Source organism: Pyrgilauda ruficollis, unplaced genomic scaffold (genome assembly GCF_017590135.1).
Source record: "Pyrgilauda ruficollis isolate IOZ18807 unplaced genomic scaffold, ASM1759013v1 scaffold5, whole genome shotgun sequence".
Lineage (NCBI taxonomy): Eukaryota > Metazoa > Chordata > Aves > Passeriformes > Passeridae > Pyrgilauda > Pyrgilauda ruficollis.
In genome coordinates, this window is record NW_024526599.1 from 15,988,740 (window position 1) to 16,013,789 (window position 25,050).

General features: G+C 36.6%; 1 protein-coding gene across 2 annotated transcripts in view; it reads right to left on the bottom strand.

The window, feature by feature from the left end:
• SORBS2 (sorbin and SH3 domain containing 2) overlaps window positions 1–25,050 on the bottom strand; it is a 144,881-nt gene that overhangs the window by 111,632 nt on the left and 8,199 nt on the right. For both annotated transcript variants that reach the window (XM_041479779.1, XM_041479792.1), the window contains exon 2: window positions 16,414–16,537. The gene's annotated coding sequence lies outside the window, so the exon portion shown is untranslated. The remainder of the gene's footprint in view (window positions 1–16,413; window positions 16,538–25,050) is intronic.

The window sequence follows — 25,050 nt, forward strand, 5'->3', positions numbered from 1 at the left end:
AATGAGTTGCCAGACCCCGTGCATTTGAGGGACCTGAGTGCAAAGAGCTTGGCTGCTGTGACAGACTGCATAAAACATTTCCCCAGTCAGAATGATCTCAGGCTTTGTGTGCACTGGTCCATCCAAAGACAGCAATTAAATTACAGTGCCCTTACTAAACCTGAGAAACTTCTCAATTGTTACTTAAATGCTGAAGAAGGCTGGCTGCTGCTGGGACCAGCACTGACCAGTGTGGGCTGCTGACAAACAAAGATCTTAGCCCAGCACTTTGGTGTCTTTCATGTGGGGATCCCCCCATCTTCAAACTCATCACTTTATTAGCAGGGATAAAACTACTCCATCATATTTTTTAATGACAACTAAGAGACTGAAACTGAAATGCCATCAACATGCTGTACTCAAAGCCATTAGGCCACTCTCAAACAACCTTTTCCTTCCACTGCTCCTTGACAATTTTAGAAAGCCAGAAACTACTGCTTTCTACAGTTCCAGTAGTACACTAAGCACTATTAGAAAAATATATCCAGAAAATGGTAGACCTAATTCCAACCCTTACATTTACATTTAAAGCTTTGAAGGAGGTGCCACAGGCTACAGTGCTTAATTTTATCTTCATTAGTTTGCAAAGAAAATGTCTTTGGGGTTTAGAGACTAAATGCAGAAATGAACTCCCTTTGAGCAGTGCTTCTTGGTTTTTGGAAAAGATCAGCCCTAATTTCAAATTTTTTTTTCTAAAAACAAGTCAGACTACCCTATCAGTGCTTACTGTTATGAATCTTGATAAAACTATTCTAGGATTGAGACTCAAGAAAAAAATTGATTGTCATTCTTCCTTCTGAAATCCTGTAACATAAGTAATGCTTTTGCATCCACCTAGAGGTCATACAGCTGATAAATAAGTCCAGACCACTGCTAGTTGAATTATTTCCTCCATTCAGCTCATACATACCATCTTGTTCATTTACACTTGGTTTTACTTGTCTCTACTGAAGACAAAATAAAGCACTGGAGCTTCAAAAGACATTCTCTGAACCTGAATCATAAAGAAGGTTCCTAGTAAGAATGTTGTAAACATTCAAAGTTGCACCTTGAAGCTACAGAATTAATTTTTTTATTCTCAATAGAGACTGATTTCCAGTAAATGAAGAAGAAATATGTCACATTGACAGGCCCAGAATTTAGCCAAAAGGCTGTAATGCAAAAAAGCCTAGACTATAATTAATATTTAGTTTTCTTACCTGGGTTCTTGTTTGTTACATTATCACAGAATAGTACACTCAGACACTAAAAATGCATTGCACAAACTCTTCATGGGTTTCTCACCGTGTCACTTACCAATTTCCACATGCTTGCACTTGCTACAAGTGAAAAATGATATTTAAGAATGTATGAGGAGATATAATATCTTTAGGAACCTTAACCTATCAATTTAGCAAGTGAGGCTTCAAAGTAAACTTTCATTCAGATATCTAAGAATGATGGAAAAATCATATACTATGTAAATAAAACTGCTACTCTACAGAAAAACAACTCACTATAAAAAAGATCTCTGTGCAGATTTATTCAATCATGCATGCCTCATGTGTTACTACTACAGCAAATTACCCAAAAACAATTTCTCTGTTACTGAATAGACTCAATTCGTCTACCAGTGCTTAACAAATATTTGATCCTAATTAAACTTAATGATTTTCTCTGCTTCTGAGATGGTGCAGCAGATCAACTCTTTTTTTAGCACAATACTTGATTTAAAAGCAAAATTCTGACAACCTGGTGTCAATTCTGTTCAGACATGAGTTAACATGGAAAAACTGTGTCTTCTCTATCAAGAGATTCTAAAAGTGGTAAGTTGGTTATTCAAACTGTGTTGCTTCCCAGATAACTAAATCAGATACATTCCTGTCACCAAAAATCGGCTGCTAATGAAAAGCCACTCAGGACCCCAAAGCCACTGGAAATCTATTCATACATTAAATAAATCATCAAGATATTCTATACTTGATTACACATTTATAACTGAAGAAATAGCTTGTTCTTTTAAGGTGTTTTGCCAGTTTGTTTCCTTTAAATAAGGAAAAAAAGTTGGAGCTTGCATGCTTATTTTTGTGTTCACTTGAAATTTCAGCATTCTGTTCTGTCAGGATATTAGGGAGCCCATCTTTTGAAAGATTTCTACCACTGCATAAAAAGAATTTTTTAATTTTCTTTAAAATCAGAACATTCAGCAACTTTTTTTGTTTGCTTGTTTGTTTTTTAAATTAAAAACCTTGTTCCAGCTTTGTCAAAATTCACCTTTTATCCCTCAGGTGTGGGAAGGTTACCATTAGGAAGACAAAGCTCATTCAGCCAAGCCATACACACAGGATTTAGGGTGGCCAGCACTGCTTGTTAGAGACAGCACTGGGGAAGAGAATTCCAAGGTCTTTCTTCTATCAAAAGAAATCTTAAGATACTGTTTTGAACATCTCCCATGGATGGCACTGGCACCCTGAAGTCAAATATATTCCAAATAAAGTATTCTGTCATGTACTAGGCTAATTTCACAGTAATTCCTTTGTTGTTATTTCACACCTCACGATTACGAACTTCTCATTTTAAATAACTACTGTTACCTCCCTCACTTAGAAGTACTCACAATTTTTCAGAGTGTGGAATGGATTTGTCTGAGCATAGCTTATTTACTAGTTATCAGAAAAACAGAATTGCCACCTTATTTGACACTAACTGGTGGCCTCAGCACAGAAGGGATATTCATGCTTGCCTAGACAAAAAGTCTCCCCAGAGACGTGCTCCATAGTTGTCTCATGCCAAGGGAAACGGAGCATATGCTTCTGTGAATTCTGGTGCTGCCCAAGAAAACCTTTATTTTTAAATAAAACTTTTTTTAAATTTTGAAACTTCCAAGAGCATGTATTTCACAGGTTTTCCTCCAGCCATGCAAGGAAGAATAGCAGAGGCAAACATTCCTCCCTCAAGCTGAGCCTATAAATGAAAATTAGAATCTAAATCACTGATGTAAGGTAATACTGGCAGGAGTGGGTGCTTAGAACTAGTTTAAACTAAACATTCTAAATTGTTTCATCAGACACCTGCAGGAATCCTAATTTATTTTAATGCATGCAATTTAGCAGTTGCAGAAACACTATATTTCAGCAGTATTGACACTATCAGCTATGTAGGCCAAGGCAGTTAAAAACTTAAAATAGAAATTTTGTAAGGAATTAAAATGAAATACTGTATCCTCTATACCTGGAGCTAACCTATTTTCTGATTTGGGGACAACTAGAATGTCTTTTCAAGCTTTGGGTAGATATTTCAAATCTATGCAAAGTTGAAATTTTTAGGAGATACAGAAGTGAGACTTCATGACACACAAACACTTGTGCATAAAGTGAGAAGAGATGGCAAGAGAGACTACAGGGATAGAATCACTGCATTTACTCAGTGTTGAATAATTTCTTTTGCAAGTCCTATTTACATGAGCAAAGCATATGAGTACTTTCAAGGAGTGATTAAACCTATTCCAGATCAAACTTCCTTTTGACTGAGCTGCTGTTGACTCCATATAGAATCCCAATTCTGGCACATTAGTGAAGGGCCTAAAGTTCAGTGTGTCCAACCCAAGTCTTGTGGAAATACTGAATTCCAGGTGTATAATTTTTAAAACGTTTCTTCACAGGACTCTCAATCCCTTTCTAAGGAGCATCTTTGCTCATTGTAATGGTTTGAATTACAGGTTTTAATGCTTTTGAAGTTCTACCGTACATCTGCCCCAAACCCGAATGATTATCATCATGACCTGATTTGTGAAGAGTTTACATTTCTTTGAAGAAACAGGTTTCGAGTTTTTACATCACTTGGGTATTGCCAGGTTTCCAGCAGAATTTGAAGTCTTCACCTTAGTTCTCTCCAGGAACACCTGTACCTTTCTGACAGAAAAATATTTAATGGCACCATCTACCTCACTACGTCATTTTCCTAGACAGACTGTTTCTAATAATAATCTAAATAAGTGCATTGCTGGTTTTGCTGATAATCTTCTGACAGAAATGCTGGACATGGATAAATGTTAGGCTAGCTGGCATAGGATAGGAGAATCCAGCTGCATTTGCCTCCTTGTGCACAGGCAATAAGGTTGTTTTGTGCCTAAGCAGCTCGACTGCAACAGGAGCACACATGTAAGATGTAGTACAGCTTTCAGGATTGTGAATTCTGTTAAGAACAAGAGCTCAGAACAGCAACATAACCACCTAAATTCGTATAGGAAGGTATTTTGCTAATAAATGGAAATAATCTGAAAATGTACTCTCTAATAAAAGGGAATTCATAAGGTAGAAGCTATTACAACATCAGGAGTGCTGCTGTTGACACATGAAATGAGGTATTGAAATTTAAAAAGTAATGACTACTTACAATTTGTACTTACAAAACCAACATGAAGAAGGGAGGCAAGTAATTAATTTTTAGCCTTTAAAATACAGGAACTAGCAAGAGATTAATCTAATTTTGTGAGACTTCTTTTAAGACAATGGCTGAGACTGTCTCTTGGACAATAACCTAAGTGTTTATAGGCCAAAACACATAAAAAAGAGTCTTGCCCCTAGGATATTCACAAGGTGTCTATGCAACAAAATTACAATTTTTCTATTACCAAAACTGAAAATTAAATCTAGTTTTCACTACACATAAATCCCTCCAACACAACTACTAATGAGCAGATTGCACAGTGAAATCCTAGTCTATTCCCTCTTGCCAGATACAGCTGAGATCCTGATGGGATACAAATCATCATGGATACTGTTCTATTGAGAATTCAGGGAACAAGCTAGAACAACAGTGGAGGAATTCCCTTATCTTAGAATCCTTATGATCACAGAACCATTATGTTTGGAAAAGACCTGAGATTGTTGAGCCCAACCATTAACCTTGCACCACTGTGTTCATCACTAAACCATGACTGCAAGGGACACATTGACACACTTTCTGAAAAATTCTGGGGATGGTGATTCTAACACTTCCCCCTGGGTAGTCTGTTCCAATGCCTGCCCACTCTTTCTGTAAAGAGTTTTTTCCTAATGACCAATCTTTAGCACTGCATTATGATTAAACATCATCAACACTGCCATCATCTTAAGTCTTTCCTCTGCTTGCAGGACCTCACAGATTTCCTACTTACTGCATCCAAAGTTTCTAATACTCTTCAGGATTTAAGGCTGCAGCAACTATGATAGATATCAATAGGCAAATTTCACATGGATAGCACAAGTTTTAGAAGTTCTGATTATCAGTATCTGACATTAAAGATGATGTGTGAAGTCAATATATGAAGATACTTTAATGTTTAATGAACAAGGCAAAGTACAGTAAACTTGAGAGGCAGCCAATGTAAGGGGTTATGAAAATTCCATATAAGCTTTGAATATTTTATATTCTGGGAACACTCTTGATTTTTAAGATTCCAGTGCAAAATTATCAAAACAGTAATTTGCATCTGTTTGTTCTCCAGTTTTTGCTGTATAGTAAAATTTAATTTGGGATTTGAAATGCACTACTGTCTTCATGGTTTTAAGCTCATATTTAACTGATTCTGCTTTTTAGGGTGGTAGAAGGCATGGGGATGAATTTTTTTTTAAAGAAAGTAATGGTTAACCTTCTGTCACGTTCGTGATTTATATATCAAGAAACTATACAGCTGAAGACTGTTTTTGCATAAGTATTTCAGGATTTTGTCCACAATCCAGCTAAAATCTTGTTGTTAAGGAGAAGCATAAGAACAGTCACATTTATGATCAAACAGAAGCCTTTTAAATAATCTAATATATGGGGGAGTTTACGGTTGCCTAGACAGAAGCATAAATGGATACTTATCTCTGCTCAGGGACTGGGAAAGCTGACAATCATCTGCTACCTGCTGTGATGAATATCCCATTGCTTACCACGTGCCTACTAATTTTTCAAGTGCACTGATGTAAGATGACTGTCTAAACCAGGTTTTCTTCCATCATATTAGTTCACTCAGAGTTCACCTGAGCAGCTCAAAAAAGGCACTTCATATTAAACACAATCACTTTAATCATTCTTAATTTACAATTAGAGAATTAAAAACAGGGTACCTTAAGAGTATGGGAAGATATGGTTTATTGAAGAGATTTCTCTACTTCAGCGTGCTTTTACTGACTTTCTGTAATCCTGTACCTCATGACTGCTTTGGTGCTGCTTGTACTGAGACAGAGAAAAAAATGGTGTGTGTGGGCCATGCAGTGGTATGAAGGTAAAGTAACTCAGGCTAACCTTTAGTGATGACAGCTTATTTCCCCCTATTTCATCCCTGTCTATTGAAGGAGACCAACAAAGCTTTCTTCAGAAGGCAATGACAGGCAAATATCTGAACCTGCCTGGCCCTTTGACAACACTGTTGTGTCACACATTAAAGCAGTCAAAGAGAATGGCCCAAGAAAGCCAGAGTTATCATTTGTTAATATCACCCTTATCTTCTGCTCTAAAAGTTAATGGTATGACTAATTTAAAAATACTATTGGAATCTAATTTTTATTACCCAGAAAGCAGATTCTGTAAAACTGTACATCTCAGAGGAATTTTAAAATAAACACTCATGTCTGCTCAATGTTATATTCAAAGGTAAGACACTGGTCTGGAACTACTAGGGTATATTACATTTGAAGGTTGTGTACAAACCAGTTATTTTTCTCCATTTCCTACAAAGGCTACCAAAGACAAATTACACAGTTCTAGAGTTGATTTTGCTCAGTCTGGGATCCTGCCTTGATCAGGAAAGGTGCATCTCCTTTCCCTGTCAGTTCTGCTTTCCCTGTGTTAGGTCTACTGATCACTTGATATGGGATAAATAAGAACTAATCCTGCAACTAGGACCAAAAATTAATGCCTGTTTTTGCATATACATTTTCAGTTAGGTAAGCTATATTGATTTAAACATTATTTTGAAAATGTGAGCATAGTTGGCCTGAAGTTCATATTGACTTCATATCCAAGGTGGTTCAGACTAACAGTTCACTGCCTAATGTCCTTAACTGCACCACTGAAAACAAGCAACTAGCCAGACAAGCTTATCTGAGACCTCGGTATCAGCTGCAAAAGTAGTACCTCTGTCTAGGCCAGATGGGCTTCATCATTCCAAGGAGTTAGCACACCAAGGAAGCTAAGGAATGACAACTGATTGACCACAGTAGTTGCATTACACAGTGATCTAGCACTGAGTATTTCTTAAACACAATTTGTCTTAGTATTTCTACTTATACCATCTCCTGCCAGAACATTCTATTTTTTTAATACTATAATGCTCTCCAACTTGTAGCTTCAAACAAACAGTAAAAAAAGATTTTGCTCTTAGCTATATAACCTTTACATTGCTCTAGACACTAACATCAATAATATTCCTACTACTATACTATTTTGTAACAGCAAAAGGAGAAGATTAAGAAATGGCCACAAAGGTGAATGATGGAATTTAAATAAATTCTGACATTAGAAATAGGGACAAAATAAATTACTCAGTCATTCTCAGAAGAAAATGTCGTTTCCAAGGAAAGGTGTATCTATTTGTAACAAACACTATGCTTTTTGTCATAAAGGCAAGGCCCAAAAGAGTAACAAGTTTTAAAAATCTGTTTCACCATTATTGATTTTATATGTGTCATTGCTGCATTAAAGCTACGCCCAATCTCTAAAATATGGTAACAGAAAATATAATAAGTTGCCAAATAAGATCCAATTTAAAAGGTGATTTGAAACTTAGTTGCAGTGTTAGCAGTACAGAATGAGTTCATGTACACTGCTTGGTCCAAACAGAACTAATTCTTCTCAAGGACTATTTTAATTCCCAGCATTAAGCATCTGCCAATGTGAAAGAGAATACTGTTGGGAAAAAAAAAATTGTAATAGAAGGCCAGGCAGAAAACGAGAATGCTGCACCTACAAGAATTTACACTGGCAAAATCTCCTTTGCAACAGCATCTGTATTCACCCAAGCACCCCTGAAGCATATGCCAAATTCCTGCAGATATAATACCTTGTCTATCACAAGGCTGAAATGCCCTTACTTTCATTCAATCAAGACTGAAGCGGGCTTAGGGCTTGTGTTCATATAGAGTTAAATGCCCATCTGACAATCACTGAACTGTTTGCAACATTAAAAAAATTCAGACAACTTCCTGCTTCCTTCCTTTCCTTCAATTAGGCTTTCCTCACACATAACAAGCTTTACCCTTTACACCTACTGATGGATTTATAGGAATGCCTACTGGTATAGCTACAAGGTTCTGTGTGAGGATACACCTGTATCCTGAGGCACAGCAGCGGCTGCCACACCACAGCCACCGAGGGAGCTGCCCTTCCCTCACCTTTGCAGAGCAGCTTGCAGCGTCCCAGGGTTCTCCAAGACACAGCTCTGGAAAGTCACTCTGAGGCTTTCAAGCTCACAGGCAGAAAACATCAGCAGAGAAAAACAGATGACTGTACCAAAGGTCTTAATGAAGCTTTTGAATTTCTCTGCCCTTTCAAGCACTGAAATTGTATCCTGGCAATTAATGAACAGAATATTTGACTGTAGCATGACCTTTGTCTACCACATTTTAAAAAAGCTAGCAGTAACATTTCTGGTAAAATTCTTTATTAAAGCAGTATATTTTTCTTGGTTCCAAGAAAACGTTTTTACTGGAATCTTAGTAGGCAGGCAAGAACAATAACCATGTCCTCACTTGCAGCTGAATTGCAATAAGCAATGTACTTGCAATCCAAAGACTGAAACTGTTACTGAACATTCAGCAATAGTGCTGAGAGAATATGACAAAGTCATCGTTAGTCAGGGCACTCTGACTTACCTCTAGGCTGGAAATTTTATAGATCTAGTTTGACCTATCACAGCCCCTCAGCATGAGCACAGACAAAGAATAAAAGCTCCAATATGCATCTCCAATATATACGAGAAAAAACAACATACATTTGATTAAGAATATTTTAATAGTGAAAATATTGCTCAAGTTCATAATTAGTTATAAAAAAATTTAGGAAAGTGTTTTCAAGTTTTACATTTCACCCTCATGACTGATTTTCTATTTCCTCCATTTCTTTAGCTAGCCTATCTGTGGAATGATAAATACCACCCAAACAGCTGAGCCTTTACCACGTGCACTCACAAAGTTGTGTCTTGTTATGGTTCCAGCAAGTTATTTTCAGCAAAGGTCATCAAGTTCTGAAATCCATTAGAAAGCAAGAAAAACAAACAAACAAAAAAAAAAAATCCAGTTTTATATCTATCATAGACATCAAGGCAAAATTATTCCAAGACAAAATTTGATAAGCAGTGAATTAAGTGTTAAGATAACCCTTTAACAGATTAAGTCTTAACACTGACTTGTGTTATGATAAGTCCACTACAGAGAAAAAAGACTTTTGTTGTTGTTATAGCTTGTTCTTCTTTTCTCTTCCCATAAATTCATATCCTTAGCTAAGTTGACGATATGATTCAGAAATCAGATAATTCTCACGCAGGTCATTACGGTCAGAAATAAGCCCATGTAAAAAAGCCCAAAGACATCTGGTTCAAAAGGAGGTCTTTTGTACCCCAGATTTTGCAGTATGACACACCAGCTTAATTCTTTATACTCTAAAGCTAGCTGAGCACCTTCCAATTGAGTGCTAATCTAGTGTGAAGTTTTACCTAGTCACAATTAGTCAAACACGTTTCTTGCAAAAATGCACTTGAATTCTGAAATGTAATTATGCCTCATATATTGCCTAGGAAAAAAAAAAAAAAAAAGAAAAAAGTAAACCAACCAGTACTTATTCCACAAAAAAATGTTTGGAATGAAGTGCAAAACCAAAACCATTCTGGTGTCAATTGATAAATATATCTTGGGCTGACCCTGTAGTGACAGAGAGATAGAGCAGAGTAAATGTCTCGCTCATTCCAGACACAGAAGAAGCCAGGCCAGACTGGAACACATGAGGTCTCATCTCAGAAGATACTGCCTTGCCAGCAGGGAGTTGCCTGTGTCAAATGGACTAAAGCATTTCACTGACTTCACATAGACCAAATTGCTGTGATTGAAAACCATGTGTGAACTCAACATGCAAGCAGTGCACAGAAAATAGTCACAGTGACATTTACGGATGCCAGTGGGAAAGGCAATGACACTTTGGCAATAACAGCATAAAATGAAGTAGCTGTCAAAGAAGTGACTGAAAGCCTAAGGTCTGACATGTCACAGCTCATGTCAGTAGCACAGCTACATCTGAAGGGCCAAACTACCTACCATGGTCTTAACTCAGTGGTCTTATACTGAACTTTGAGGTTGTTCTCTTTATTTCACTTGGCCACAGCAGGACAGTGATTTGCATGGCTACACTAGCAATCTTGGCCTGGAGTTTTAGCACAGATAGGTAGACAGAGCTTGTAGCACTGAACAGTCGAGTATTCTGCAAGTGCAGAGCTGTTTGTGACAGTTCAAATGCTCAGACACATACACAAACCTTTTAAGGCCTTAAGAATATGAACAACCTTTGTCCAGGCCACTCTGGTTTGTCAGATAATTGACAGACAAGTTAGTAAACTCAATGAAAAAACATTTTGTAATAAGTAGTTCAACCAGCTGACTCAAAGCTCTTTCAGACTTGCTCTGCTGTGTTTGCTGGCCCGTAAACTACTTCCTCAAAGGAGCCCAGATTTCAACTGGAAACAGGTCTCCAACTCTAAACAAACATTCTGATCAAGCACTTAAATATTATTGCTAAAAGTAGAACAGACTGCAAATATTAGAGCATTACTGTCACACTATTACTTTTCTTTCTACCTGTCCCCACAGAATACAAAGATCTGAAAATTTAACAAAAGCATGCTCCTTACCCATGTCATATAATGGTATTTTCAGTCTGAAGTAGGTTGAATGGTTTTGTTCAAATTCTGATTAGAAGTCAGCACTCTGCTGATTTCAGCTGTTCTACCCATTCCTTATTATTAATATATGTATTTTAATACCTGTCTAAAAAATGTAACTTTTTTTGATTAATCATTTGGTTTTACAACCAAACATTTGGCACATCTCACTATAGAAATCTAAGCACCCTAAGTCATTTGGATGAGACTTCCTAGATCCCAGGAAGACAGATAAACACCATGCTGACCTGCCGCCTGTCACTTAAGTGTTCTGCTAGAAAATCACCATGCAGTCAGCTGCTGCAAAGCAAGAAACTGTACAATTATTTCCAAGTCAGTGGATTTACGCTTATCTATTTACATAAAAGAAGGAAATCCAGATGGGGTGGAGAGGTCAGTGTATAGCAACCTTTGCACCAGCATATACAAAATACAGAGGACTTGAAGTTCAAAATAATTCAGACAGCCCGTTTGCAATACATCTTTATGCCTTTCAGTAATTCAGAAGTTTGCTTAGTTATGCTTTTCAGCCTTTTAATTCCAAAGCTTTGGGGTTTGTTGGGGTTTTGTTCATTTGGTTGGTCTTGGATTTGTTTTTAAAAAGGGTATTTGATAACAGTGCTTTTCAGAAATGTGGCCCTCAAGTCAAAACTGAATTCCAGTTCAAATAGTAGGTTAAACTGTACATCTGCTCAATTTTAATAAATAATCTTCCCTTTAATGCAAAGCCATTACTGCAAAATGTTTTGTGTGAACATATTATTGAGATATCACTAAGAAGTGGTGACACAGCTTTTACCAACCAGCTGTTGCGTTACAGGTAGGCTTTTAGGAACCTGCCTGCAGATGAAGTAAAGACACACTTTAAGGAAGATTTTTTCAAAAACTTTCAACACTAGCTTAATTCTGCTTACAGAAGTCTAAGATCACTTTTAGAAACACTGTTTCTATCATGGGAAAATGCAGAATTTTTCAGCACATTAGAATGTCCCTAGACTTTAAGCTATAACATCTAAATTCCTTGTTTAATGCAAACATATTTCATATCCTTGCTTTTAACCAAGTCTTACAAGATTTTTATTCTCACTTTTAAACTATTACTTTGGGCCTGAGCTGCAACATTCCTAAAATCAGTCATCAGCTTCTCTTTTCAGCACTGGAAAGCTCTGTTCAGGAGCCAGAAGGGAAGTAGGAACCAAAAGGTGATTTTACACATTTGGAGATCCAACAGACCTCTAACAGCAAGTTCCAAGTGCCTTTATTTGACTAACCATCACTCTAGAAAGATTAACTAGCAAATTTGGTATGTTGAAGTTTATGAAAGATCTTGAAAAATTCTATCCATTGGTCAGAACCTGACTGTTTTGAAAGACTAAATCTTATCAAGACAGAGGACTCATTCTCCAAATCAACTGTCCCTTTACATGAGCAACATAGCTTACCTTCCCATCTGCACCTCCTCTGCTTCCCTCCCTCTCAGGAATTAAATAAGACACTAGTACATTGTAAGATATAATCTGTTAGATAAACTGTTTATCTCTGTTCACATTTCAACCTTTTTTTGACTTCAGAGAAGAAACCCACTACTTTCCAGAAGGTCCAGAGGCCTCACAGAGATTCAGGGTCACACATACAGCTCTGTTGCACTCAGCTGCACCTCATGCCTTAGCTCACTAGATCTATCAAGATAAACCACACAAGTAAGTGAATCCTATGCAGGTGCCTCAAGGAGCAGCTTCAAAGTCGAGAGGCTCCTCGCACACAGGAACTTGGTGCTTGGACTTTCAGCTTCAAAAGGCTGGAGCTGCTACTGCCTTTCCCTTTTTCCCCTTTTTTTTTTTTTTTTTTTTTTTTTTTTGCACAGACTAGTGAAGATATGCATGCTAAAAGTCTCCTTTGCACCAGGGCAGTTCTTTTCTAAATGCATTTGTGCTAAATGACTGTTACAGGGAACCTTTCTGGGAAACAAGTCACTAGCAGTCTCAAGCGTGGAAGGAGCCTAGGTGCCCAAGTCATGTCCAGCACTAAAGATGACATAGCATCAAACATTCTAACAGCATTAAACATTTAGGGCCATAAGTTACTAAGGAAACATACCAATTCTTAAGACACTAATATTATGGAGACAAAGGCAGACTTACAAGTATAAAGAGATAATGCCTTATGTGAGCCACCTTGAAAACAGATTAAAGCATACTTATTAGATTACTTAGGAAGAGAAAGTGCTCAAAAGCATGCTTTTCTCAATAAAGTACAAGCACACAAGTGGAGGGATTTTGGACCAGATGACCTCACTGTGCTTCCTTCCAATTGTACCCATTCTGTGGTCCTGTGTCTAAAAAGGTGAATTCTCTGCCATGTATAAACAACTTTTTTCCTAAAACAGTACTTTTCAAACTTATACAAAAATTGGAATCAAATGAAACTCAAGGCTTGGGGCAGAAGTGAAAATTATTCCTTGTTTCATATGCAAAAGTACCTGGTTTTCATTTGCAACCATTACTTTTTTTTTTTTTTTTAAGATGGAAAATTAATAACTCTGAAGTTGCAGAACATGGAAAATGTTTTTCTAAAAGACAGTGGTTTTCTTTAAAAAGTTAAACAACCAAAAGCTTAGACATTATAGTTAAAATTATTAATTCTTACAAAAGATGCTGACTGCTGTACTTGAATATTAATAAAGTGATTAATTTTACTCTCTTCCCCCAAACCACAGATTAATGATGATGATCAGAGGCTACTGTGAGAAGCTGGGAATCCTGCCAGCTCCTGTTTCATTTGGATCAATTGAAAGGTTAAGCTCAGCCAAAGCTCCAAAGCCAACAGAGGCATTGCAATTTTGCACTACTGCAGACACGAGATAACCGAGGATGCCATAAAATTTCAACCCTCTATAGCAGCTGGTTGGTTACATACAGAATCATATCACAAACTTTTTCCAGAGCTATGTATTGCTATCTGAAAATACCACATGGCCAAGTAGTCCAATGCAGACACAACTCATAGATCTCACATATGAATGTTCTCAGCATCTCCATTTTGGTATATCCCCAGTTAATGTGAGGAAGAGATGGCTGCAGGATGGCCTTTTACTCAGATTATTTACTCTATCACCAGGTCCTGATTTCAAGTTTTCAAAACACCTTTTTCTTCTCCAGCATTGTTACATATTAAATCTGTTCAGTTTCACCATATTACTATGATCTGCTGATCTGCTTAGATCATAGATGAGAATCCCATACAGAACAGGTCCCACAAAACTCCACTGTCCCCAGTAAATGAACAGAAGACCACACCATGGAAGTAACATCATGACTAAACAGAACATTAAGCTAAGGTCTTTCTCAGCACAAAGCTTTTAACAAGAAATCTGAGTTATCATGATCCTTTGTTTCTCAAGGTAACAGTTTGGTAATATCATATTCTGTTTGGATAACATTTATGTTGGCAAAAAGAAAACATTTTCTGAGATATTTTAATAAAATAATTCCATCACAAAATGCTGATAGATACACCTGCCTCCTACCCTTCTATTTGAGCTCACAAAGACACTGCACAGGGAACATAGCTGTGTAACCAAACTGTTCTAACTGAGCCTTTTTTCTACATACACAAAACATTATAAACAATGGTGTTAGGCCATCCCAGATTTAATGGGTTCCTTGGGACTACAAAATTAAGTAAAATGAAAAATTCAAATATGAAAGTTGTTGGCTTTTTTTTTTCAGTGTATTTGACATCCCTTTTGGGAAGTGAACAAAGACACAGTCAAAAGCAGAAACTTGCACAAAATGTTACCATTTGTTCCCCATGAATGCTGAGGTATACTTATTCAAGGAAAGGAATTCCACTGCTCTCCAGAGATTTTTTCTCTTATGTTGAATTTTGTGCCAAGTTTATTCAGCTAAAGTTTGGGTTGTGTTAGCATGCCAGGTACAAGTTCCTTTAAGTCAGTCCTGCTATTCACTCAAAAAATGCACGCAAAATATATGGCAAATTCAAACTCACACAAATTAAGAAATTACCATTAATAGACCATCACTGGTCCTTACTTTGAACAGTTTAAGCAGTGTTTTTAATTGAAAATAATTGGTATATATTTTTTGTCTATTATCCAGCCTATTTATGTGTAATTTCTCCTCCAGCTATGTCTTCCGACATGTTAAGGGATCACATATTTCTCAACTGCTCAAAGAATAATTGCAGCATGGCCTCTGAGGTGTCCTAAGTTCCTTCAGAAGCTTCAGCTTTTTAAGAAGTAATTCTCAGGTGACAAACTCCTTTTATATGAAAACCACCAACATAAGACAAGGAAGATATTTTTTATGAAATCTAGACATCCATTTCAGCTTTTCTCTTTTTATCCAAAAATAAGATGGAAAGCTTCTTACTAAAGCTTAAATTAGTTGTAAAGCCTCCAAACAGCTTCTATGTAAGAGTGTTGATCTGTTTTATTTAAGTTTTTTTTCTATGAAAAGATAACTATTGCTTTACATTAAATTAACACTTACTTTAAAAATGAAATTGAGTTTTCAACATATTTTTGAAATAAACTGATGTCAGGGCTATAGCAAAGCCTGCAAAATGAGCTGTGCAGAACCAGGGCATGCAGTATGTAAGTACACAGTAATTGTGGTAAGCCAAAGCATTGCAGCATAAGTGGTCAGATGGACTGGGTATATATCGGGTGCCATCTAATGCCAGCCAACTGCTTAGAAAAACCTCAGCACGGAGCAAAACATTTTCTGCTCTTCCAAGACTTTCTTCATTTTATTGCAATGAAAATAAAAATAGAAGGTAGAGGACAAACTTGCTTTTGTTTGGGTCAAACTCAGTTAATACTTCATAATCAAAGGAAAAAAAATTGTTTCAAGCTGTACAATCAAAACCTAAGGAAACTATAAGACATAAATATCTTTAATAGAACTGTTACAGAATTATATGATCAATTAAAGACTACTGAAAAGTATGCTGACTGTTCCTTGAAATAGGCACATCACCAAGAAAAATAAAGCATTGCATTTAATAACACCAACCTACTTTATCTGGAAGAGGTGAAACCAAAAATCAATGAGACATGAATGAATGCTGGGAAAGTTTATTTTTAAACTCTGACTTGACACCGAATATACCTTGCAATAAACATTCTTACACTACTTTATTAAATACAGACCATTCAGACAGGTAAATCCAAGACAGAACAATCACCATTTTTGATTTAAAACATTTAATGCCTTCATTACAGCAAAATCAGAAAAAAGTACCAGATTAATGATTAAACCCCACGTGTACCAAAGTAGCATACAGAATCACAGATACTATTCTGAAGTTTGTAAAAGCAGCACAGAAATGCCTTTGGAGCTTGATGTACTTCATATACAGAATGCGCCAGTACTACCAGCAAGCCAAAGCTGGCTTTCTCTGAGCACTAATTAGAAACTCAAGAATGCAAGTCATAAGGGCAGGAAGAAAGATAAATTCTTAAGAAAAGTATGACTTACCAGACAGATGAGTTTAGCTGTGTCACAAATGCAGCAGAAGAAATTTCTGTGTATGTAGACCTTGTTTATTTAGCCCTTTATGAAGGTTTCTCTGAAGAAATTAATTTAACTCACATGCAAGAGTCTGCAAAAGAAAAAGAGAAAGAGTCTAAACTGCTGGCTTTTTTTTTTTTTTAAGAATATTTGAGCTATTTTCAGCAGTAATGGGCTTGTCTACTATCGAAATGAAAATGTAATACAGCACAAGCAGCCTCCCAACCCAAGCTAAAAAAATCAGGAAATCCATAGCAAAAAAACTTTGTTCATTGTCCAATTTTTTATTTAAAGAAACAGAAGAAGCGGGGAACAACCACTGTTGATGAAAAAAACCAAACCAAACTACTGTTAAAAGGAGATCAGGGACCTTGAAGATTATAACTTTTAGCTCAGACAATGAACACCATGTATTTTTTTTTTCAGTGTGAAGAACACCTTTTGAGTTTGGTTATCTCTGAAGATATTTTGCCTTCTCTACACAAGATTTCATCTGAGATGGGAGTAATTCTGTTTGCATTATAGTCCATCATATCTGACTGGTATACACATCTGAGGACAGGACAAATCAGTATACCAAGACTGAAGTTACAAACAGTAGTTTGTTTCTAATCTGCATCTCAAGTTTCCAGTTTCAGCAACAGTACTATTCTGGAAGCCTAGTGACCTGAAGCTGCTGGAATTCCATTTTTTTTAACCAGGGCCATTCACTGACATGATAAATATCTTCCTGTCCTCCTCTGTCATGTTGCCAACCAACTAACTTACCCTCCCATAATGTAAAAATACTGGGAAACAGAAAGTATAAATACAAATTAATGGCTCTAAGAAAAGACCCTGAATATCTTCACAGGTACATAAAAGCTAACTACTTTGAAGTTTAAGAAAACACAGATAAACTTAGTCAGTGAAAAAATTATCACTGTTTAATTTTTTTCAGCTTCTTCTGGTAGAGGAGAAAGCTTCTATCATATCCCTCTCTATAACTTCCCTCTGTATATCTCAGCAATTCTTAGTTTTGCTTCCTCAGAAAAAGGGCTCAAACACCATCACACTGTTAGGTATTGCCACTGAAAAATTTTGTTACTTTTGTTCAAGGAAGAGTTATGAGACTTACAGTCACTCTCACAGCTCAAAACCTAAAACAGGCTGGTGTGGTAAGATTGCAAAATGTTGCAATATCTGCTACAATTTCCAGTGACATCTACTTAAGCACATTCATTTGATAACATTTTAGAACACCTTCATTTCTGATTTATTCATCAACAGGAGCTGTTTGGAAGTTGTATGGACACATGAAACAGGATGCCAGACACAAGCTATTTATTGAACTGTTAAATGAGTAAAGCAATGCTCATTGGTATAAACAAACATGAAAAGAACATTTTCTCCTGAATACTTGCATTAAAAACATTAGGTATAGAACACTTAAAAAGATCATGAAAAAGATGGTAAATGTAAAAATATAGCACAAATTCTTTCTGTGTTAGCTCAAAAGCATCCTTTCCATTTGATCTCAGCTATTTTTAGTGTTAAAGCAGTTAAAAGAAGCTACAACAAAATCCACAAGCTCTAAATATCTACTTGTTAAATTAATCATTATTGCTCCTTCATTCCTGATGTCTAGTTTAAGACCATCATTTTACCACAAAACTAGTTCAAGCAAAGATAAAAAGCTCAGTTTGTACTTGAGATTCATGAACAAAGATATTCAAGGACTCCAATAGCTTAAATTTCAGTGAATGTGTGAGTTACAGCCAGCCTGAGAGCTGTAATGGTCAAGTGGAACATGCAGTATAGTTTGTAAATAAATACAAGACCTGTGTCCACCAGACCACAAGTGTCACATCCTACATTACCTTGCCATCCACAATGCTTTCGTCTTGTGATTACAAGCTAAATCAATAAATATCCACATGCTGAATGCTAATACTACAGAAGCACAAAACTAGAAGTATGTGCTAAAGTCATTATTAGCAATAGCAATTTACTACTGACACAATTTAATACACAACACTTTGCAGTTCAGCATTTCTTTTCAGAGGCATTTTCTCAGAAGACAGATTACCATTAGCTGAGTCACCATCAGCACTTGTTTCTTCACACACTCTGTGCAACTGTATTTGTGTAAATAAATAAATAAATAAATTACATAGAATCCACTAAAAATTATTATTATACTTTTAAATCAGCACCAAATAACTACATTAAAGCATAAGGATACTCTCAACTTTGAAGTGAAATCACAGGCATTTAACCCCCTTCCAGCTATTGAAAGCACATTATCTAAATATTTAAAGGCTCTTAGTCACCTGTTAGAACCAATTCCATATAACTGGGTGCAAACTATGTAACTGCTCTCATAATGATGTGAAAAATTACTACAGCCACTGCAGCTACCATTCTGAAACTGGACCAACAGGATAATATGCCTGCCTATTTTGCTAGTTAAACTAACTTCCTCTGTTCCAAGAGCAAACAGTTAAAAATGAACAGGAAAATAAATATGAGAAGGCCTTTTCAGGAAATAGGGAACAGAAGCTTATTGTTAATCTCACTCTTAATATACATTGCTAGGCCATTGTTTCAAGAACTTGGTACAAAGTTACTTGTCCTTCAGGTCTGTTTTCTGCTAGACTGTGCTTAACTCTTGTGTAAGACTGCAGTTGTTTTTTTGGGAGGGTGTTGAAGTCATTACGGAGTGGGGTTTTCCTAAAGGTCTAAACCTCAGAAATGTAAACAAGCTAGGACTCTCAACCTGTGATTTACTAATGCAAGTAACAGGGTCTTTTGAGCCCAAATTAAAAGGGGCATTTTTTAAAATACCCATTATATATAGATATATATAGATATATATATACACACACCCCCTCAAATTTCTAAGCATCAGCATGTCTTTTAACAGTGAGCTAAAATTCTCCTCCAGAACCAAGCAAGCAATGCCTTGTCTTAATGAAAAAGTTTGGTGAAGCTGTCCTGTACAACCTTGTGTTTTATCAATCTCAAATCTGAGGCACAAGTATCCAAAAGACGTTCTCAGGTTTTTTCCACTTATCAAAACCATGGATGATGATGTTATGCCACCACGTTATTTTTAAAAACACTGTACTGATGGACATTAGAACATCTGCCACGGATATGGAAAACCTGGATTAAACTTCCAGAAGGATTTATAGTCACATCTTCCACTTCCGTGACACAACACCAAGCGTCATGCTATTGTCTGGTCTCTTGAGGACACTGGCCCCCTTTCACAGAGTAACCACATACTTCATGTGGCTCACAGAGCAAGAACTGGACTCTCTCTCAGAAGCTAAAGAAAGAAAAAACTTTCATAGGAGAAAGGAAAGTCTGAACAACTGCTTTCAGTTACTCTGAAATATTTACACCCAAGCAATATACTCTGGAACATTAACACCTTCCCAGAGTTATCTACAGATAAAACTGTGCTCACTTCTCAAGGGAGAACTGCCATCACCAGGCTCTGGGGCCATGATCCTGTGTGCAGCTGCCACTCTCAAGCTGCTGGTCCATGTAAGGAAAAAGAAATCCACAGAAGTAACACAAGTCCCAAATCCTTCCTTCCTTCCACTTTACAAAGACTTATGTTACAGAGCACACAAGCCTAACACCATTCTGCTTTTTCTTAAACCACCAGATTATGGCCAGGCCAGCTTTACACCTCCGCACTCTGTATTGAGCTTCTATTCCAATTACCATGACTAAATCCACAAAGGAATTCAGGCTTCTCAATAATTAACACAATGGTTTTCTGCCAATTTGCTAAGCTGCCAGGCTAGTAATGAAAAAACAAGGGACCTATATGAAAAACAGTCCTTAGCTTTACCAATTAAGTAATTTTAATGTTTTCTGCTACTCATAGCATAGGAGGTAGGAAAGAGCTGAGCTGCTGCAGCAGAAGCTTTCAGGCACGGAACCCTAGGGTGAGCACGCGTCGCCTCAAATGAGTACAAAACCTCTCACTACAAGTCAAACAACAGTGTAGAGTACCATCTTTCCATCAGTTGTCCTTTAGTCAATTTATACATTTTACTACTATGATCCACCAACTGAAAACACAACCTAACGAGATAACTCTTCAGCACTTTAGAATACAAAGCAATACTACCAGAGTCTAGTATTTTTCTGATATCTCTTTCTTTTTTTCCCCCATTATTCTGATTTCAAAGGCAATATCCAGTTTTCAGCAACCCAACATTTGTATTTATGTTTCCTACCTCTAATGGCAGCATACATTATTGACATAATAGAAGCAGCTAAAGTCAGACAAAGCTCACCAAGACACAATCACTTTGGCAAACTGGTGCTCACAGTTTCACATAATCATGACAATTATCAGTCCTTCAGGCTGCAAAAAAGGTAGCTATTTCAAGAGCTCAGGTACATGACACCAGCAGACTAAACCTACTTGCAGCTACACTGCCTCCACCTTTGTCTGCCTTCATGTTGCTTATCAGCAAGAAAAGGTGCTGCCAAAATGCCTGAGCCTACCAAGCCTGCTCCTGCTCCCTACAAAAAAACTCCTTTCTGCAGTATGATGTAGCACACAACAGGAAGCTCCTAAAACAGAAAACTGACTCCTTCCTGTTCCAATCTCTTTGTTCCTGAAGATCGCGATTTCCCCAAAGATCTGACAAGTCTTCATACAGTAGCTTGGAGGGAAAGGAACTCCAGGAAAGGTTTCCAGGAAGCTTTACAGCTCCCAAAGGCAAAGTTAAAGCACGATACCAACACCTGCCAGCAGAGAATGGCTCAGGGAATCGGTGCTGAGCTTGTGTTTGTTTTGTCTTCTTGTTAACAGAGGCACATGATAATGCAGTCATCTATCACTATTGCTTCAGCTAAGTGAAAATGAGAGCTCTTTCACAGGTTTTCTTTGCTGTTTGTGTTCTTTACAGGACTATTAATTGCAGAACAGGTTATTAGTTTGAAACATTTGTTTGAACTATGTTCATGCTTTTCCTAGCTCAGGAAAGACAATTTGATATTTGCTATACTCAAGGCAGTGCAGGATGTTACAGTTGTACTACCAGGTAATTGCTCTCTGTTGAATTATCTGCAGGTCAGAACTAATTTTTCAGCTAACAGAATCTGACCCTCATTTAAGTGGCAAATAACAGAGACAAGAAGAGCATAGTCATCATGTGTGACATTACTTTAAGGATTTTTAGAACTTTCCTAATTCTTCTCTATCAATAAGCTTCCACTGCTGAGTAGTGAACATGAGTAATAAAGAATTCAAAACTGCAGCCATATTTTCCCCTGCAAACTTTCTCCCTGAATGGAAAAATTCTTCCACAAGGAAGACAGTCTACAGACACAACTCTAAAATAAGACTTCTTTGCTATCTCTGTTTTCAGTAGCCAGTATGATTACACATTTTATGAGATACAGTGAATACTCCTTAGGAAAATTAGGCCATTAAAGAAACCCCAATTCCTATGACAAAGGCCAGTGCCACCCAGAAAGGTGGAGAGAAAAGATCCTTAAAAATATTCTTAAACAGCAACAAACTGAAAGCTGGAACAATATGACTATACAGATTTTGCACATTGGGTAGAGGAAGGAGCACCTGTATCACATCATAAATCTAAGGTGGCTGAAGTTGCAAAAAAGAAGGTTGGGAGAGGGATTCTGAAGATAAGTGAGAGCTGGAAGTCAAAAGTAACATAATCTGAAGTAGATGTCCTGTTTTGCATGCATGAAGTTTTACACCTATTAGGTAGTTTCCTCTCATTGAAAAATAAACACATGGAAAGGTGGGTTTCCCTTCCTAGAAATTGTTCACTTCCTCAGAACTTTAACATCCTCTGGTTTTCAAATTCCTCTGCCTTTTAGTAATAATAGCTCAAAAGGCCCTTCTTTCCCCTCAAGGCTGTTTACTGTTCATCAGGTTGATGAAACAACTGCTCAAAACAGAAAAATTCCATTTTAACCCTTAGACAATGATCACTACAAACAGCAACAGAGTTGTGCACATTTGCACTTAAAAAACCTGAAGGATGAAGGCAGTGACTTGTGGTATCTTCTGCTTCTAAAGTGGCTTGAAAACTTAACCTAAATAGAAAAACAAAATTGAGAAGTTGAAAGATAAATTTTCTCTACAAAATTAATACAGAATAGCTAATCACACAATTTTCTTACTTCCCAAAAGAGACGGTATAAATAAAAAAAGTTGTCAAATTACAGCATTGTATATAAAGACATCAAAAGTAGACAGCAGACATATCTTAGCAGAAGTCTAACTATTACAAATTTAGTGTCCAAAAACACATTAAACTGCTTGTGTTCTGCTTGCCCTGTCTTCTGCTTTGAATCCGTTGACTTAAAATTTAAGCTCAGGCTTAAATTTGTTTCCTGCAGCAATTAAACAAATTGCTCATAAGGAGAACATTGGAAAAGCATTTGATGATATTTTGTTCAGCCTTTATGTTCTGATCAGCAGGGTGAAGAAAAAATTACATGTGATTGACAGTTATCTGAAGAATATTTTTGTTCAGCCTTTATGTTCTGATCAGCAGGGTGAAGAAAAAATTACATGTTTGAAAGAGTTTGAAACAAGAGGGCAACAAAGAGGGGGGAAATTACTAATAGTTTTACATAGCGTCTGCACAGCTTTTGGTTATTTATAACAAAATCAGCTTACAATAGATAGGCAGCATGAACTAGAAACATGTGAGTTAAAATCAAAGTCTAAACTGTCCAGAAGTTGAGCTGTTCAAATAATTTTAATAGCGCTTTCAAAAACAGAAAGAGCATTGAAATATTAAAAAAAAAAAAATCAAACCTCTATGCTAACTTTTATATGATCCACACCTAAAGAAGTCAACACACAAAATCTTTTTATGATGCAGTATTGAAACATTGCTGCCTTTGAAATGACAACACAAAGGCATCTCTATTTCCTGATTCCTCCTCCTCATGAAGCCAGTGACCACTTAGCCTGGTTTTGATGGTGACATTTCAAACTCACAGGTGTGTCTGATACAGACAGTGCAGAAAGTTCAAGGTGAAAAAACATCACAATTGCACTGACCACAGTTTGAAAATCTGGTTAGCATTTGCAGGATTCCAAGTTGAAATGCACAGCACAATTTGAACATAACTTCTGATGTTCATCAAGTTTTAAGAAGCAGGACTATTTACCTAACAGAACAACCCCAAAATATGGTAAAAGTTGTATATATAAACAGGTGAAGCTATTTCCAGTAATACATACACTGTAAATAAGGTTAGCAGATTCGTTCAAGATGGTGCCAACCTTTTCAGCCCAGATCTTACTTATGATAGTAAGACTTAAATGCTGATGTAAGTAACGACAATCAGAAAATCATTACATCAAGAGACACAAATAAACACAAGTGCAACAATTTTTTTCATCTTTTAGACAAGTCTTTTCAGTATACTTCAAAAGAAATTTACAGGCACTTTGGGCTGAACCTAAAGCTGGAATAGCAAAAAGCTGGATGCTAAGGCCTTTTAATGATATTTTAAAAGTACACAGATTTACTGTAACTACTTTTAATTCAGGGAGGATTCCTACCATTCATTCAAAGAAAGAAAACATCAATAAGAGCTTTCAAAAATACCAAAGTTTAAAATAATATAATTTGTAAGTGTAATTTTGCTGAATCCCTCTCTGCCCTCTTCCAACAAACCTTTAAATGAATTCTAAGTTCCTTGTTTAGAATGTGTCTTGGTAAAGAAAACACCCAGGCTTGAGGGAAGTCACAGATGAACAACTGCCTTGAAGTCATGCCCTTGCTTTTAAAAATATTATTCAGACCGGATTCTTACAAGGCCAAACTTGAATCATCATTTCAGCACTTAACACTGTAAGATACTAATTTAGGATTATGAGAAACAAGAAGTTAGATTTCACAGTTTTGCAGACATAAGGGTAAAAATTCTACAGTTGTTTATTGCATCCACTAAAAAGGGTAGAGGCCTCAGAGTATAGTTCCAAACCTATCCCTAAAAAAGTTCATTAAAAACAATTATCTGCTTCTGGGCAAAGCAAAGCTAAAAATCCTTTTAGCTCTTTAAAAAAGTGTTTAGTAAAAACTATCCACGTCATCACTAGAGAAAATAAGTCTGGAATTCTAAATAAATGGTTTCTTTTGTGAAGATTTAAATTACATATATTATTATCTTGTTTTGACAATTTTTGGTACTGAATGTGAAATTTTAACAGCATTATCTGCAATTAGTTCAGAAAAACCCCCACAGTTTTAATGACTATACAGAGAAGCTGTTTCTAATCATACTGGAAGATAAAGTCCATAGAACTCTAACTACAATATATACAATACTGAAGATGACAGTAGAATTACATAGATTTGACAGGACTACACACAAGAAAGCTTGCAATATAATTATTCTTTCAAGTCATGTTTGAACTCAAGCCACCTGCAAGCTCCAGCTCAGCTCATAATTTTAAAACCAAGTAATACACTGAGAAATAGACATTTTCCATGAAAGACATTTGCAGCCCTAACACACTTGTGTATAAAGCAAAATGCATGAATTATCCCACCAACATTCTAAGAGACTTTGTCCCAGTTAAAATAATTTGGTGCAAAA